Source organism: Anomaloglossus baeobatrachus, chromosome 1 (assembly GCF_048569485.1).
Source record: "Anomaloglossus baeobatrachus isolate aAnoBae1 chromosome 1, aAnoBae1.hap1, whole genome shotgun sequence".
NCBI classification, from domain to species: Eukaryota; Metazoa; Chordata; class Amphibia; order Anura; family Aromobatidae; genus Anomaloglossus; species Anomaloglossus baeobatrachus.
Window position 1 is genome coordinate 665118771 of NC_134353.1, and position 19271 is coordinate 665138041.

The window sequence follows — 19271 nt, forward strand, 5'->3', positions numbered from 1 at the left end:
GCTGGGAAATTTTCCTCATGCAGATTTTATTTTTATTTTACATCTGCGCACGTGCTGATGCCTCTCATAGTCTTCACCACAGTGTGTTCAATGAAATGGAGCCAGAGATCGCGATACGCACATGTGCGGACTTCGGCGCCATTTTAATGAAGACCTGAGTACTGTGGCAATGTGCATGCGCCGCCAATAACAGCAATGGCGGCACGATATTCAAATAAAGAATAGGGGGCAAGCTAGGAGGACGCCTAAGGAGGAATAAATGCCAAGGACCTGACCCACAAAGATCCGCCCCCGCACCTGTCAATCAAAGTGCAGTGCTTTTCTGCAACTTTGATTTAAGATATTTAATCAAGCATCAAATCTTTCTATAACAGGTATGCCTGCATTCAGTATCTTAGTGCCAGTATGGAATTGCCTTTACCTTAAATAGCAAAATCCTGCTGGTTAGACCTCTTTAAAGCGAACCAATCACCAGGATTTTCGTATATAACCTAAAGCTAGTGCTATACTGGCATTATCAGGCTGATTCTCTACATACCTGTAGTGGTCAGCTCGGATGTTTAGGTTTTGAAATCCAAAAAAAGTTTAGTTTTTAAAATTATCTGCTTGTTGAGTGGCAGCTACAATGGAGCAGATAATATATTCATAGTTATCCCCTCCCCCTGTTAGAATTAGATAAGTATTATACAACCTACTAGAAGGTGGCCCGATTCTAACGTATCGGGTAGTCTAGAATGTGTATGTAGGTTAGCAGATTGAATAATAAGGTAATGAATGGACCTCTATGGGCTAGGTTTAATTTAGCATTCTTATAATTGTTTATTGGTTTTAAAATGACAAACAACAGAAGGAACAGTTTTGATAGATGAGTCTAACGTTTAATGATGTCCATGACTTGTAATGAAAGAAGGTCATGAACAGTGTAAAGTTAAGTAAAAATATGCTGATGCTGTGATGAGGGAACGCTGCATGTAGCGTTTTTTGGGTCGTTAAAATATCGCATCTTGATGGATTCCGTTAGAATCCGCCAAGGTGTCTAATGATTGTCTATGGGGGCGGATCCCGCCGCAATGCACTAAGCGGCGGAATCTGCTGACGGATCCCATCACGTTCTACTACGTCTGCTCAGCATGTCCAGCAGAACGATCTAAATCGTTTAAAATCACTCCTGGTCTCTCTCCCCCCCCTCCCCTCCCTCTCTCTTCTCCCCCTCTCCCACCCCTCTCTCTCTCTCTCTCCACCCCCTCTTCACCTCTCTCATACTCACCAATCACCGGCGCGTCACTGCACAGCTTTCACACTGCTCTGGCGGCTTCTCTTGCTTTTGAAAATGCCGGCCGCTCATTATTCAATCTGGTATTCCCTGCTTCCCCCGCCCACCGGTGCCTATGATTGGTTGCAGTCAGACACACCCCCACGCTGAGTGACCTCTGTCTCACTGCAACCAATCACAGCCGCCGGTAAGTGGGTCTATATCGTGCAGTACAATAAATAAATAATTAAAAAAATAAACCTGCGGTCCCCCCAATTTTGATACCAGCCAAGATAAAGCCACACGGCTGAAGGCTGGTATTGTCAGGATGGGGATCCCCACGTTATGGGGAGCCCACCAGCCTAACAATATCAGCCAGCACCCGCTCGGAATTGCCGCATCTATTAGATGCGACAGTCCCGGGACTCTACCCGGCTCATCCCGAATTGCCCTGGTGCAGTGGCAATCGGGGTAGTAAGGAGTTAAATGGCAGCTTATAGCTGCCACTAAGTCCTAGGTTAATCATGGCAGGCGTCTCCCTGAGATACCTTCCATGATTAACCTGTAAGTGAAAGTAAATAAAAACACACAACGAAAAATCCTTTATTTGGAATAAAAGACAAAAAAACCCCTCATTTACCACTTTATTAAAGTCCCCAAACACCCATCCAGGTCCGACGTAATCCACACGATGCTTTCAACTCTGCTACATGAAGCTGACAGGTAGCGCTGTAGAACACGACCGCTCCGTGTCAGCTCCACGCAGCAACTGAAGTGAGCCGCTCTGTCACCGGAGACTTCACTCTGGTAGTGCCTGCGTATGTGCGGAGATGATGGAGGCCGGTGTGTGCGGTGATGATGATGAGTGCGGTAGTGCCGGGGTGTGTGCGGGAATGATGATGAGTGCGGTAGTGCTTGTGTGTGCGGTGATGATGATGAGTGCGGTAGTGACGGGGTGTGTGTGGGGATGATGATGGGTGCGATAGTGCCGGGGTGTGTGCGGGGATGATGATGGGAGCAGTAGTGCCTGCGTGTGTTCGGGGATGATGGGTGCAGTAGTGCCGGGGCATGTGCAGTGATGATGATGGAAGCGGTAGTGCCTGCTTGTGTGCGGGAGTGATGGGAGCAGTAGTGCCTGCATGTGTGCGGGGATGATGGGAGCAGTAGTGCCTGCGTGAGTGCGGGGATGATGGGAGCGGTAGTGCTGGGGTATGTGCAGTGATGATGATAGGAGCGGTAGTGCCTGCATGTGTGCGGGAATGATGGGTGCAGTAGTGCCGGGGTGTGTGTTCAGTGTATACATGCGGAAGGCAGAGTGCAGAGGGGTGGAGCCGAGCGGGGCCATGGCGCTGAGGACGTCAGTGCCAGGGACTGCATGGCTGGGGACAGGTGACTATTCGTGTGTGTGTTCAGTGTATACATGCGGAGGGTGGGGGGGTGGAGCCGAGTTACGCTGGTAATCATGGTACACAATCTGGTAACTATGCAAAGCGCTTTGCTTAGTTACCCGATATGTACCATGGTTACCAGCGTATGCCGGCTCCTGGCATGATCCCAGTAACGCAAGGGTATGTCTCGACTGGGTTGCCAGTGTGGGCTCCCGGGGTTCCAGCACTCACTGGGGAATCGGGGCTCCGTGAGGGTGCGGGAAAGGTGTCGGTCGTCGTCGTGTCGCGCCGTAGTTCGTGCTGTTCACTTACCTGAGCCGTTGGTCGCAGGCTCTTTAGCGTACGCGCTGTGGCGACGGTTGTCACTGTGTAATGACATCATTTTGGAGCAAGACAGACAGACAAACAGAATAAGGCAATTATACATATATAGATTCACTTTGTCTCTTGCAAGACCTGTGTGAGGTCATACCCATGTGACCAGAAGGAGCGGGGCCTCAGCCAACAAAGCTGGATACCAGGTCACATGGGTGTGACCTCACACAGGTCCTGCAACAAAGTGAATCGTTTGTATTATTATTATTATTTATTATTATAGCGCCATTTATTCTATGGCACTTTACAAGTGAAAGAGGGTATACGTACAACAATCATTAACAGTACAAAACAAACTGGTATAGGAGGAGAGAGGACCCTGCCCGCGAGGGCTCACAGTGTACAGGGAATGGGTGAGGGTACAATAGGTGAGGACAGAGCTGCTTGCGCAGTGGTGTACTGGACTGAGGGTTATTGTCGGTTGTAGGCTTGTTGGAAGAGATGGGTCTTGAAGTTCCTCTTGAAGCTTTCCATGGTAGGGAAGAGTCTGATATGCTGGGGTAGAGCGTTCCAGAGTATGGGGGAGGCACGGGAGAAATCTTGTACGCGATTATGGGAAGAGGAGATAAAAGAGGAGTAGAGAAGGAGATCTTGTGAGGATTTGAGGTTGCGTGCAGGTAGGTACCGGAAGACTTGGTCACAGATGTTAGGAGGAGACAGGTTGTGGATGGCTTTGTATGTCATGGTTAATGTTTTGAACTGGAGCCGTTAGGCGATGAGAAGCCAGTGAAGGGATTGGCAGAGTGGCGAGGCTGGGGAATAGCGAGGGGAAAGGTGGATTAAGTGGGCCGCAGAGTTTAGGATAGATTGGAGGAGTGCAAGAGTGTTGGAAGGGAGGCCATAGAGAAGGAGGTTGCAGTAGTCGAGGCGGGAGATGATGAGGGCATGCACTAATGTTTTTGCTGATTCTTGGTTAAGGAAAGCACGGATCCGGGAGATATTTTTGAGTTGTAGTCTGAATGAGGTGAAGGTATAATACTTATGCTAACTCTAACAGAGGGAGGGGATAACTATGAATATATTATCTGCTCCTTTGCAGCTGTCACTCAACAAGCTGATAATTTTATAAGCTTTACTTTCTTGTATTTCAAAACCTAAACATCCGAGCTGACAACTAATGGTATGTAGGGAATCAGCCTGATAATGCCAATATAGCATTGGCTTTAGATTATATACGAAAATCCTGATGATTGGTTCCCATTAACTACCCAACACGGGTATTGAGAAGAGCCAAGCTACCCTCAGAACTGGACCATTTATTGTGACAGGCCACATCTGCAGTGACTAGTGGCTGGTGTTTTTAGGATGTGAAGGGATGAATATTCTTCCCCCTGAGGGTATCAGTTAGCTGCTGTCATTTTTACCTTGGTTGGTTATGTAAAATGAGTGGGATCCCTGGTTGTGTTTTCAAGCTAACAGAGGATAAACTGTTGACATGTGAAGCAACCTAATTAATGTATTTATTTATTTATATGGGTACGCATGTTTTAATAACCAGCCAATGCAAAACTAACACCACCAAGCTGATCCTCTTAAGGGTGCTTTACACACTGCGACATCGCTAATGATATATCATCGGGGTCACGTCGTTAGTGACGCACATCCGGCATCGTTAGCGACATCGCAGCGTGTGACACCTAGGAGCGATGATCAACGATCGCAAAAACGTCAAAAATCGTTGATCGTTGACACGTCGCTCCTTTTCATAATATCGGTGGTGCATGCCGCTGGTTCTTTGTCGTTCCTGGGGCATCACACATCGCTGTGTGACACTGCAGGAACGACGAACATCTCCTTACCTGCGTCCACCGGCAATGAGGAAGGAAGGAGGTGGGTGGCATGTTCACTGTTTCGTCATGGGGGTGATCACTGCCGTAGCGAACAATATTGCTACGGCAGCATCACATGCACATATCTGCTTAGCGACATCGCTGGAGACACCGAACAATCTCTCCTTTAAGGGGGAGGTTCGTTTGGCGTTACAGCGGCGTCACTAAGCGGCCGCCCAATAGCAGAGGAGGGGCGGAGATGAGCGGCCGGAACATTCCGCCCACCTCCTTCCTTCCTCATTGCCGGTGGATGCAGGTAAGGAGATGTTTGTCGTTCCTGCGGTGTCAACCAGCGGCATGTGTCGCGGGCGGGGAGGAGGGTGTTAGCACACTACGCTCACCCCTTCTGCTCGGGTCCGGTGATTGCTGCTCAGTGGTGGCTCGAGCTGTGGGCCGGATCCCGGGGGTTTCTCGAGCGGCACTCCTCGCCCGTGAGTGAAAGGGGGTTGTTGGGTGTGGGGATAGTTTATTGTCCGTGACGCCACCCACGGTCGTGGTGATTTCACCACCGCTGCTCAATATGGGGATCCCAGGGATGGTGATGCGGAGCAGCCAGGTGTTGTGTTGCCCCTCCGTGGGTAGGGGTTGGCGATCCCGGGGCCCGGTGATGAGATGGGAGATGCAGGGCCTGGTGGGCGCAAAGACGCGGGGGCAGCGCTGTGCCTTGCGGCACTGTGGTACTCACTCAGCCTGAGACGTTGACACAGTTTTACGGTAAACCACACGGCTGGAAAGACGGTTCCCACGGACGGCTGCACTTGCTCTCCCAGTCGGTGACGGTGATGTCCCTTTTCCTTGCACCTTTGTTTCTGTGTTGGTAGCGATGGGTTCCCACCGGTAACCCGCTCCCCGGCTTCAAGCTGGACCGGAGGAGCTCTACTCTTTGCCCGCAGGCGCTGGCCCTGAGAAACTGGTGCCTTGGCGGTGGCGGTGTTTCAGCTACAATGGTTGGGCTGTTGCCTTCAATCGGGACTTGGTTGTTGGGGGATCTACGTCCCCTTCACTGACGGATTTGGCAAATTATGGCGACTCCTAGCCTTGCCGGGGTCCGAGAGGCCCCTGCCCTGGTGCTGACTGTCATTTGGTACACTGCTCCAGACCGCCGGGCCACTACCCGTCCGCGGTCCTTCCAGGAACTTCCAGACGGTCCCCCTCCAGACAGTCACCGCCGTTGCTCACCTTGCTGACCCTGTCCTGCACACAGCTGGACTCACTTCAGGTTTTCTTTCTGTCACCTTTCACCTTCCTTCAACTTCTCCTACTCCTCCTTTACCACTTCCACTTCACTTCCTTCCACTTTCACCTCCTAAACTGTTCTTCACTCGAGCCCTGCCTGGGCTAATCTCTTGTTTACTCCTTCATGTCCCTCACTGGACTGCCTGGTTTCTCCCGCCTCCAGAGCTGTGTACTCCTCGGTGGGCGGAGCCAACCGCCTGGCCCACCCCCTGGTGTGAACATCAGCCTCTGGAGGAAGGCAACAAGGATTTTTGGTTAGCCTTGATGTACCTAACTGGGATGTAGGGTGTGGTGGTGTAATGACCTGTGACCCCTGGCTTGCCCAGGGCGTCACACATGCACCACCAACGATATTATGAAAAGGAGCGACATGTCAACGATCAACGATTTTTTATGTTTTTGTGTTCGTTGATCGTTGCTCCTAGCTGTAACACGCTGCGATGTCGCTAACGACGCCGGATGTGCGACACTAACGACGTGACCCCGACGATATAACGTTAGCGATGTCGCAGCGTGTAAAGCACCCTTTAGTCCCAGTGATAACTTATATGTTAAAAAACAGCATTTTATATGGCCTTTTTAAAATAATACTGAAAAATTTGTAAATATTTGTTTGTAATCTCTTTTGTATATATGCCCCCCTGACTGCTATGCCCTAGCCTAGGCCATGGCCTAGGTTGGCCTTATCGAAAATCTGTCAATGCCAATCAAACCCAAGTTCATAGACCACCCTTTTTCAGAAGCATAAGAAGACGTCTCTTGAATCCATTTATGTACCACATTTTATAAACGTAACTAAATTACTAGAAGTATTAAAACAGAGCTCAACTTCAATGAAGTATCCAGACTAAAGCTGACAATTAGCAGGGCATGTTTTATCTGAACATTGGCATAGAATAAAATAAAATGTGGGTAATCCTAAAAGTACTCCTCATACAAATGGTGCTGTTAGCAATGTAAGTTAGTGTGTGATGTTTATTTCTGCATACTTAGTACCATCTATGTTATACCTGATCTTACCATGGCTGCAGGCGGAAGAAGATGCTGAGGCTAAAGTCACAAGAGCAGTTGGCATGCAGCTTGCTGAGAGAGGAACAGCTGCCAGTTTAGGATACTGCATCTGCTGCCAGCCAATTCAGAGAATAAGCCTAAGGGTTTTGGGTATGAATTATATTAGAGTACTACTGAAGATTTTGACCAGGGGACATTAGTGACACTTTTATGATGGAAGGATCATATTATTGGGACAGGGACAAAATATATATCACTGTATCCAAGCAGGAGGCATGATCTATTTTCTAATGGCTGGTACTTTAGTGATACTTCTGTTAAAACAAGCGGCGTTAATAGCTGCCATTAAAGATACGCCATGGCCATTGAATGCATTATGCAGTGCTATGCTGTTTACATTCCCTTGAATGCAGGTTTATACATACTTTATGCCTGATAACTTGAAGATTCCAGTACTAGTTTTTATTCCATAACATTGGTTGCAAATGTATGGGTATCTCCCCTATGAAAGGTAGAAAGCACATCATCTTAAAGAGACAGTGCTCTCCTGCTTCCTGTGTACTATGGTCTTGCCAGTTCAGTGAGCGCCTCCCCTCTGAACTGAGAGCTTTTGAAATAACTCAGCAAAAAAAATGCTGGAAAGGGAGAAGGAGGATCATAAGAACTTAGGGCAGGGACAGGACAAGTTGGGCCTGTGTGTGTGCGCAGGAAGACTCCACACACTGCCTGTGTGGAGTCTGAGAACCATGGTGTTGGAAGAGGTATTCTGCCGGCTGTGAGACACTTACCACGAACCGGACAGTGAGAGTGCCCTGGTCGCTCTTGGGTGAGTATAGAACCGAGAAGAAGATGTTCCCAAGGCCAGCAAAATCTAACCGAGGAGAAGACGTCGTCCGGCAGAGTCCAGAGATTATGGTTCTGTATCAGAAGAAAAGCTCCCCCTGCCCTGCTGGTAGAGGTGTGCACCAACGATCATCATGGAACCGAGCGTGGACTGATTCCCCCTCAGTGGTACCGGGAGTCTTTATCATTCTGCACAATTAGTAGGGAATAGCATAAGCCTCAGTGTCATGATCCAGGCCGGCTTCCGCCTCTGTGGTTTTGTAGCGCCCCGGACTAGCCAGGTCGTTACAGGTAACACACACACACACCCACCCCCACTAGACAGTAACATTAGCCAAACACAAAACCCTTTTTGCCTCCCTCCAGGGTCTGATGTCCACACCAGGTGGGGCGGAGCCAAGTGGTTGGCCCCACCCACCGAGGAGTTCACAGGCCTGGAGGCGGGAAAAGTGTGAGTTTCAGTTTAGGAGTGGAGGAGATAGAATTTGGAGTTTGAAGAGTGAGGAGTAAACACTTGGGTGTCTGGGTTTGTGGCCCAGGCACGGACAGCAAGGTTGGCAGACGGTGGTGGCCGTCTGCAGGAGTGGTGAAGCAACGCGGAACCGTAGGACCGGGGTCAGGCGTTGGCCCGCCAGTACCGACCGGGGAGCGAAGTGAAGCCAGCACACACAGGCAGGGCCATCGGACCCCGACCAGGCTTGGAGCCACCGATAATAGTCAAATCCGAGTGTGACCGGAACCCCAGGGGTTTCCTAACAGCCAAAGACCCGAAAGAAGGCAACCGCCCACACCGTGAGGGTAAACAGCTACCGCCTAAGGCTAGAGACCCAAGGGCCAGCGCCTGCGGGCAAACGGGCTCCTCCGGCAACCATACACCGGGGAGCGGACTACCGTTGGGGATCCATCGTAGTCAAACAAGTACATCAAGGTGCAGGGAAACACAGCCGCCATCACCTGTCCGGGGAGAGACACTGCAGCTGGCTGCGGGACCCGTCCATCCAGCCGTTTGGTTTACCGAGGACTTTGTGCATCTCTTGCTGAGTGAGTACACCCGTGCCATCTGGCACCGCACCACGCTGTCCCTGCAACCCTGCACCTCACCAACCCTGCCTCCCCGTTACACCACCGGGCCCTGGGACCACCGACCCCTACCCACAGAGGAGGAAAACATCCCAGCTGCTCCCTACCATCGCTCCCGGGATCCCCGTCACCAGCAGCGGTGGTGCCCATCTTCACCACAACCTGTGGGTGGCGTCACGGACTAAATCCCCCAAACCAACCACCCCTTTCACTCACGGGCGAGGAGCGCCGCTCGAGTCCCCAGATCCGGCCCACCGCTCAAGCCACCGAGCAGCAGCAGCCGCAGCAGCGCCGGACCCGGGTGTTAGCGAGCGCAGCGCCCTGCGCCCACGACAACTTGGCGTCACGAACAGGATTGAACCCATCTACTTACCAGTAGAAGTGCGCCTTGTGATCTCCGCCGGCGGTGTCCGGCCGAAAATTTTGAAGCGCCGCTATCTTGGCGCAAAAATCTCCCACTCAAGCGTCTTCTCCGAGCAGGGAAGGCGCGAAAGTGAAGCCCCGCCCCCAACAAACGGAAGTGCTGAAGAGAACCAAGGGGGGACGGCTGTGTGTCTGCCTAATGTAGCCGAGGCTATAAAAGCGGGGGCGCCAGGACTCTGCAAAGCTACCCGGTTCCTGGAAGCCGCTTGCAACATGTCCGCACCACCCGAAAGGCCTGAGTCTCCGGAGCCTGCCCCCGGGACGGCGGCGTGGCTGAATACCCAAGTGATGCTGCTGTGCTGTCGTAACCGGGCCTAAGTACGGGACCTGTTAAATCGCTGGACCGCTGAGATAGAGGAGCTGGCTGCGGTCGTGCGGGCGCATGAAATAGAGGCCATGCTAGAGGAGCTGGTGAGTGACCCACGCCTTTGTGTCCCTAAAGGACCGGCTGTTGCGGCTGAAGGACCTGGTCTACCCCTAGCCCCCGCAGGGCCCGACCCATCACCTGTGCTGACCGCCCGTACAACCCCGCTCAGACCGCTGTTGCCGATGGAGGTGGCGGAGTCCATGCTGCCCTGCCAGGGCCCAGAGGCCCGAGAGGACGCCAGCCAATCAATAGCTGGAGCGGGTGACTTAGAAGAACCGAGGGCAGGCCTCCGTACACCGGCTGATGACGGGTCACCTGCCACTGAGGAGCCACGAGTCTGGGCTCAGCTGCAAACCGTTACCAACCTACCGGGTCCCACCATTAACCCCCTGGAGTCAGATGACAGCGGCTCGGGGGCTGACACGGAGCCTGTCTTGGAGGAGGAGGGAGTCTTCGGCTTGTGTGACATGGAGGCCACTTACATCCCTCGGACTGGAAATAATGGATGCCGGGCAGCCCTTCCTCGTCGCGCCTGCCGTGCGCTGGAGGGGCTGGAACCCGTGTTTCTTCACCTGCAGTCGGGTGAGGAGTACGGAAGTGAGCAATAGAGGCAGTGGTCCTCCGTTGCAAGTAAGTTGTCCCCGTTGGGACCCTCAGCAGTTTAAGTGAATGACATCAATCAACTGGATTTTTCATCTGATTAGCTACAGTGATTATTCCGGCCGTTGCTGGCAAGTTGTCCCCGGAGGGACTCTCTGTGTTTACCACCTGCATGAGAGACTACTCATGGACATGGCCGAGAACTGGCAGGCCACCCACGAACTGGTGGGCTTGTAAATAGTTTTATGGGATGGAAACCGTTGCTGCCTCCGGAGAGGCAGATTAGAGGAAGGGCCCGCAGCAGAGCAGGCTGGGGCCCGGCCACCACCAGGACTGGTGGCCATCCTCCGGGGGTCAGGGGTCCCCCTAGACATGGGGTCCCCTGAAGTGACAGCCGGGTGCGAGTAACCGTACCCATTCCCGCTCGGGCAGCCTGAACCTGGACTGGGGTCAAGGGGTGCTGCCCACTTGGGCTAGGTTGCTTGGGTGGGAGAGCGGAAGACATCCGTCCATCCGTCCGTTATTATTAAAAATGTTTTTATATGTGCAACGTTTATGTGACCTAACAAAAATGCTTATATGTTTGAAATGTTTACATGTTAATTTATATTTTACAGTTTTTGAAAAAAAAAAATAAAACCGGTGATGGACGGGCAGCCCGCGGACGGTCTGCATTTCATCAAGGGGAAATGTAGCGCCCTGGACTAGCCAGGCACATTAGCCAAACACAAAACCCTTGTTGCCTCCCTCCAGGGTCTGATGTCCACACCAGGTGGGGCGGAGCCAAGTGGTTGGCTCCACCCACCGAGGAGTTCACAGGCCTGGAGGCGGGAAAAGTGTGAGTTTCAGTTTAGGAGTGGAGGAGATAGAGTTTGGAGTTTGAAGAGTGAGGAGTAAACACTTGGGTGTCTGGGTTTGTGGCCCAGGCACGGACAGAAAGGTTGGCAGACGGTGGTGGCCGTCTGCAGGAGTGGTGAAGCAACGTGGAACCGTAGGACCGGGGTCGGGCGTTAGCCCGCCGGTACCGACCGGGGAGCGAAGTGAAGCCAGCACACACAGGCAGGGCCATCGGACCCCGACCAGGCTTGGAGCCGCCGACAATAGTCAAATCCGAGTGTGACCGGAACCCCAGGGGTTTCCTAACAGCCAAAGACCCGATAGAAGGCAACCGCCCACACCGTGAGGGTATACAGCTACCGCCTAAGGCTAGAGACCCAAGGGCCAGCGCCTGTGGGCAAACGGGCTCCTCCGGCAACCATACACCAGGAAGCGGACTACCGTTGGGGATCCATCGTAGTCAAACAAGTACATCAAGGTGCAGGGAAAGACAGCCGCCATCACCTGTCTAGGGAGAGACACTGCAGCCGGCTGTGGGACCCGTCCATCCAGCCGTTTGGTTTACCGAGGACATTGTGCATCTATTGCTGAGTGAGTACACCCCTGCACCTCACCAACCCTGCCTCCCCGTCACACCACCGGGCCCCGGGACCACCGACCCCTACCCACGGAGGGGAAAACAACATCCCAGCTGCTCCCTACCATCGCTCCCTGGATCCCCGTCACCAACAGCGGTGGTGCCCATCTTCACCACAACCCGTGGGTGGCGTCACGGACTAAATCCCCCAAACCAACCACCCCTTTCACTCACAGGCGAGGAGCGCCGCTCTAGTCCCCGGATCCGGCCCACCGCTTGAGCCACCGAGCAGCAGCAGTGCCGGACCCGGGCGTTAGCGAGCGCAGCGCCCCGCCGCCTGCGACAGTTTCGCCCAGCTCTGGTCTGGTCATGTCAGTGGTTAATTCCTCCCTGCCTCGTTCCGGCTCCCAGGACGCTATATCTTGGCCCTGCACCTCCGGTTCAGTGCCAGTGATATCCTATGCTTCGCAAGGTGTGATTCTGGCTCCGGTGAGTTCCCTAACCTGTCCTTCACCCTGCTACCCAGTTTTGACTCGTGTTTCCCTTCATTCATCCTCCCGTCTCAGTTCCTTACTATTCAACTCTTTCTGTCTTATCCTGGTTCTGACCTGTTTACCATACTCCCTTGTCTGTACTTGGACTTCTCGGCATCTGACCTGTATCCTCATTACCTACTCCAGTCTTGTCTCTCCCTTCGGTTATATCCATGACCTCTTGGCTTCTGAACCTCGGCTATCACCTAACCACGATTTGCATATCCAAGTGAACTCTCTTGACCTCCTGCTGCTGACTCGGTGGGTTGACTACTCTGCTACCCTCTGCTGCTTTGCCTCCTAACTGCACTCTGAAGTTACATTGTTGGTAACTTCAGTATCTACGTAGTGCAGTGTGATGCTCAGTAGCCAGAGTACAGCATCTGCATTGCTTCAATAGCGGAGGCCAGCTAGGTCGCAGTGTAGCGCAGTTGCTAACATACTTTGCCTGTCTTGTATGCTGCCTACCAGAATTTTTAATAGTTGAGGTGAAGCACTTTTGTTATGCTCCAGCTAGAATCTGAAGCTTGTTACACTTTACTGTTGCCACATTGCATACTCCTGTTTGCTTGCACTACTGCTTGTCCCCTGCTTATATACTGAATACAGCTGCACCTTTGTTTCTGCAATCTCGTCTTGTGTACTGCAGTTGTACTCTGCACTGCAGTGGTCCCTCGGTATATTTGCAGCTAACATAATGCCAGTGTAGGAGGGCACAGGGCTTTAGTCATGAGCAAAGGATTTATTCCGTTCACCCAAGCACACTACATTGAAGACATGGTCCTAGCTGGGTGTGTGGACTTCTGAAGTGAGGGCTGTGTGAAGCTGCTGGCCACATGTTGCTGCTGTTATTGGCTGTCCAGGACCCAAACACAACTCAAGAGGCCAATAGTTTTTTACTAGACAGTCTCAACATCTCTTCAAGTACAACGTTACACAGGAGATAGTTGGTGAACTACTTCCAGTACGTTACATTTCAGCACAAAAGATCGAACATGTTTCAAACTTCCAATGAGTCGCCTCCATTATTCCTGGTCCTGATAATCCAAGAGCAACCCAGTCCAACACACCAGTACAGTAGCAATGATCCCCTTCCCTACAATGGGGTTCAGTTACTCCCAGTGTAAGGCCTTAAGCTCCTGGTCATCTACTTAAACTCTCAATTTGGGGACTACACTCATATGCCAGTAAAGTTAACCCAATTATTTACGGTTGAAAGGGCCTGGCTCTCACTGCACTCCAGTCTACTTACCTGGGACTGCGCCGTCTGAAGGTCGATCTTTATCCTTTTCAATGTTATTGTCCTCTCTCAACCCACTAACAGGATTCATGCTATCTTCCGTGCAGTCTCTCTCTCCTCCTGCCACTAGTCACCCAATGCATGTTGTTTAGACAGCAGATTATTCTTCCAATGTTACTTCACACTAGGTTCTCTCAACTACTATTCCCAACTACACTATCTTGCAGAACCGTCATCCTTTTCTTTACTTGACCCCTCCCAGCCACGGTGGGCTAGTCCCAACATTAATTCTACCCGTTCAGCCTGTTACTGGAAAGACCCTAACCTTACATCTACATAATACAGCATACATTTTTCAAACAAAACCATTACTTTACTTTATCCATTACATGTTATACTACACCTTATCTAATACTACATTACCAGCACTACTATACTATATACAATACACTACATCTTAATATGAATACATTGCCTATAATTTGCACCATATAGTGATGAGCGAGTGTTCCTTCTCTCTCTCTTTCTGAAATGTTTGAGTTTCCCCCTCTGTGTCTCTCTTGCTTTTCCCCATTCACTTCCATTATACTCAGGACTCGAGTTGAGCACATTCCGAGCATCCAACCTGCTTGATTCCAGTACTGAGCACTCGAGCAGCTTTGTGCTCGCTCAGCACTACTATCACATCCTACATTATATACCTTATACTTTATATTACTGGCCATGTCCTAAATACTGTTCCTTTTACAAACCCATCAATGAGGCATCTGACAGTCCAAAAGTAAGGTGGTGTCACACACAGCGATGACGACAACGACGTCGCTGCTACGTCACCATTTTCTGTGACGTTACAGCGACGTCCCGTCGCTGTCGCTGTGTGTGACATCCAGCAATGATCTGGCCCCTGCTGTGAGGTCGCCGGTCGTTGCTGAATGTCCAGCTTCATTTTTTGGTCGTCGCTCTCCCGCTGTGATGCACACATCGCTGTGTGTGACAGCAAGAGAGCGATGAAATGAAGCGAGCAGGGAGCAGGAGCCGGCGTCTGGCAGCTGCGGTAAGCTGTAACCAGGGTAAACATCGGGTAACCAAGGGAAGACCTTTCCCTGGTTACCCGATATTTACCTGCGTTACCAGCATCCGCCGCTCTCGCTGCCAGTGCCGGCTCCTGCTCTGTGCACATATAGCTGCAGTACACATCGGGTAATTAACCCGATGTGTACTGTAGCTAGGAGAGCAAGGAGCCAGCGCTAAACAGTGTGCGCAGCTCCCTGCTCTCTGCACATGTAGCTGCAGTACACATCGGGTAATTAACCCGATGTGTACTGTAGCTAGGAGTGCAGGGAGCCAGCGCTAAGCGGTGTGCGCGGCTCCCTGCTCTCTGTAGCACAGCGACGCGTGTCGTTATGATCGCTGCTGCTTCTGCTGTGTTTGACAGCTAAGCAGCGATCATAACAGTGACTTACAAGGTCGCTGTTGCGTCACATAAAATGGTGACGTAACAGCGACGTCGTTGTCGCTATGTGTGAACCCAGCTTAAGACTCTAAAAGGTTTTTGTCCTCCAAAAAAGGTGCCTCTCTCAGAAGAACATGTGCTGTTTAGGGCCAGGTCGTAAGAAAGTCGTAGCCGGCCGGCTGACTACCTGCGCCTTACTGGATGCTCTTTTTTTTTACTACTAGGTAAACAACTCCACACAGTGGCCATGATATTTTTTTATTTCTCTCTACGTACTAGATACAAGTCTCTATTCACACCAGATCAAAACAACAAAGAACGAACCACCTAAAGCAATCAAAATGTTATGGCTTTATATGCTTTATCTTCTTTGATCTTTAATCAATATTAAGTTGAGTATCAGATTCACATTTTCCATCAGAACAATGTAAGGGAGACAATTGTATTGTAAATGCAAGTGTTGCTATAAGTGGAATTTACATTTCGAGATGCTTCCGTTCATTATAATGGTTAATGTATGCAAGATCAATTTAGATAAACCCTTTAAGTTTTATCATTCATCTTTTTGTGCATTCACCATCTACAATTATTGTTATGGTCGTTCAGATAAGAACTAAGAGCAATGATATTTTCTCAGTGTAAATGGGCCTAGAAGGAGTAGTCCAGAATATTTTTTCCTTCCGTTCATATGCATGAGTTGGTACCGAAATAAGAATTAAGTGCACTACCAAATATAGTCTATGGATAAAATGGTGCTGTTTCTGGGTAAAATGACATTTTTTTCCCCAGACCTTTTTTAAAGGGAATCTGTCACCACTAGGGATGATCAAATACCTCAAATATTCGGCTTCGCGAATATTTTCCGAATAGGTCGCCGATATGCGAATATTCGATGCGCAATGTAAGTCTATGGGAAGCCCGAAAAGTTGTTATTCGGGTTTCTCATAGACTTACATAGCGCATCGAATATTCACGAATAGTCGAATAGCGGCGACCTATTCTGAAAATATTCGAATATTTGAGGTATTCGATCATCCCTAGTCACCACCTCTAAGAGCAGTATGATGTAGGGAGACTAAATCCAGCGATGTGTCACTTACTGAGCCTTTTGCTGCAGATCACTGTTTTATCTGTTGCTGATCTACCAGTTTTGTGAATGTTGAGCTCTGCATAACCCCGTCCACACCACTGATTGGGATTGGCAGCTTTCTGTATATACTCTGCATAGGCAGAAATCTGCCAATCAGTGGTGGTGCTGAAATTTTACAGAGCTCATGAATACGGAGGAATGAATGAGGTTTACCAGTGCTCTATTGATAAACTCCTGTAATATTGTCAATCTTACAGCAGCCTAGCAAGTGAGATGTCACTGGAATCAGGGCCTCTGACTGTACATCATGTGCTCTCAGAATAGGTGGCAAAAATTTGGTGAAGAAAATAATTGATACAGATTCCAAGAGAATATTTTTTTAATAAAATCCAAATTTGAATGTAAAAATATTTAAAACTGAAGCATTCAGATGTGGATCACATTATATACACGGAGGTAGTATATGAAGGACCAGACGCATTTCAAACCACTGGATTCTTAAACTTGGTGAGTATGGACCATAAAAGACGTATATCAGGGGTGAGCTGGACATTTCTCTTTTCATTAGCAAGAACCTGGTGACAGATTCCCTTTAAATCTTCTGACAAGTGAATTTCTGCTGAGATATCCGGTACCTCTAGTAATCACACTAGGTAAAGCTGTATAGCCATAGTCATTACTTACCGCATAGTGTATACAGCTCCTATGTGGTGTGATAATGGCAAACGGCAATCAATAGTTAGTAAAGGCAGCAATTTTCATTTATAGTTGAAATTGATATGACCACAGTCCATTAAATCTCTGAAATGTTTTTCAATTATTTCTAAAAAAATAAAATATAAGGGATGGAGTTACCGAAATTCAGTGTGTTAACCTCCGTCGAAAAGGCACCCGAGGTTTTATTGCTCAAGGGCACAGAGCAATCTTACTCTGCCCATGGTTAACCAACCATACTTCATTAATAAACACAATGCCTTTTATAGTCTTAATGATGATGTTAAAGGAAAGCGATCAACAGAAAATGACCTATTGTTTAAATCAGGCTTGTTTTTTTTGGTTTGTTTTTTTTTACAAATGTTTAGCAATGTTTTTTTATTTCACTATTTTTATTAAAAAAAAATGGTAATTTTTTCAATATTTTTTTAGGTTCTTACCTCCCAGGAAGGGTTTTCAGCCAGGATCTATATCTTCATGGGCATGCTTACATGGAGCAGCTGATAACACAGGATCCACTAACCACAATAGGTAACTTCTCAGATCCCCTTCTCTTTACAATAACCTTTGCACAGGCTCATTAGATGATTCAGTACAAACTATAGGCTCGGAATCTGTTTATTGTGGAAAATACATATGATATTTCCTAAAACAGCAGAAAATTAAAGTCTAAAAAGTTGCGAACATTGTAAGATTACTAATTTAGCTTTTTATAAAGATTGTGATAGGAAAAAAAACAAAAACTTTTTTTAAAATATATGTAGCACAAAAAAACTGGTTTAAAAATAGAGAGAAAAGTCAGCTCACCATGAATGATTTGTTTGGTTATAATTAGGGATGATTGAATACCTCAAATATTCACGAATATTTGCCGAATAAATTGCCGCTATTCGACTATTCGCGAATATTGGATGTGCAATGTAAGTCTATGGAAAACCCCGAATAACAACTATTCGGAACTATTCGGGCTTCCCATAGACTTACATTGCGCATCGAATATTCGCATAGCGGCGACCCATTCGAAAAATATTCGCAAAGCCGAGTATTTGAGGTATTCGAACATCCCTAGTTATAATTGTGACGCCCTGGGCAAGCCAGGGGTCACAGGTCACAACATCACACGCACCCCACATTCCCTGCAGGAACACCAAGCTAACCCAAAATCCTTGTTGCCTTCCTCCAGGGGCTGATGTCCACACCAGGGGGTGGGCCAGGTGGTTGGCTCCACCCACCGAGGAGTTCACAGCCCTGGAGGCGGGAAAACCAGGCAGATCAGTTAGGGAAGTGAAGGAGTAAAGAGTCAAGAGAAGGAAGTGAAGTGGTAGAGGAGCTTAGGAGGGAAGCTGAAGTAAAGTGAAAAGAAACAGTTTGTAAAGCCTGAAGTTGGTCCGAGTGTGTGCCCCGGACAGTGACAGCAAGGTCAGCAGACGGCGGTGATAGTCTGCAGGGGGACTGTTTGGAGGTTGCTGGAAGGACCGCGGACGGGTGGTGACCCGGCGGTACTGGAGCAGTATACGAAGATCAGTCAGCACCAGGGCAGGGGCCTTTCGGATCCCGGCAAGGCTAGGAGTCGCCATAATTTGCCAAATCCGTCAGTGAAGGGGACCTCTGTCTCCTAACAACCAAGTCCCGATTGAAGGCAACAGCCCGACCGTGAAAGGGAGACACCGCTCTAGGGCTCCTTCGGCCCAGCTTGAAGCCGAGGAGTGGGTAACTGGTGGGGACCCATCGCTACCAAGAGGCTTTATATAGATGCAGGGAAGAGACCGTCACCGCTAACTGCAGGGAACATCAGCACCGTGAACCGTCCGAGGGACCCGTCCAACCAGCCGTTTGTTTACCGAGAACTGTGTCGTATTTACTGGCTGAGTGAGTACCTCCGTGCCGTGCGGCACAGCGCTGTCCCTGCGCCCCTGCACCTCCACAGGCCCCATCCCTGCCTGTCCACCATCCCAATCCCATCCCCGGGCCCCGGGAGCACCAAGACCCCTACCCACGGAGGGGCAAATCAACAACTGGTACCATCACTCCCGGGCTCCCCAAACAGAGCAGCGGTGGTGTCCACTCAATCACCACAGCCGTGGGTGGCGTCACGGACAATAAACTATCCCAAAACCCAATCCCCTTTCACTCACGGGCGAGGAGCGCCGCTCGAGTCCCCGGGATCCGGCCCATCGCTCGAGCCACCGAGCAGCAGCAGGCCGCAGCAGCCGCGGCAGCCGGACCCGAGCAGTGGGAGAGCGCAGCGTCCACTCCTCCGCCCGCGACATAATCACAGCCTATGCCCAGAGCCGCCCTGTTCAGGGTCGGAAACAATACTGAAGAAAAGGAAGAAAGATGCCAAAAAATCATGTACATTTCTGATGATAGCTTCTCTCTAAGTGTATACTGTGATAGGTAAAGTAGATTTTGATCCAACTTTG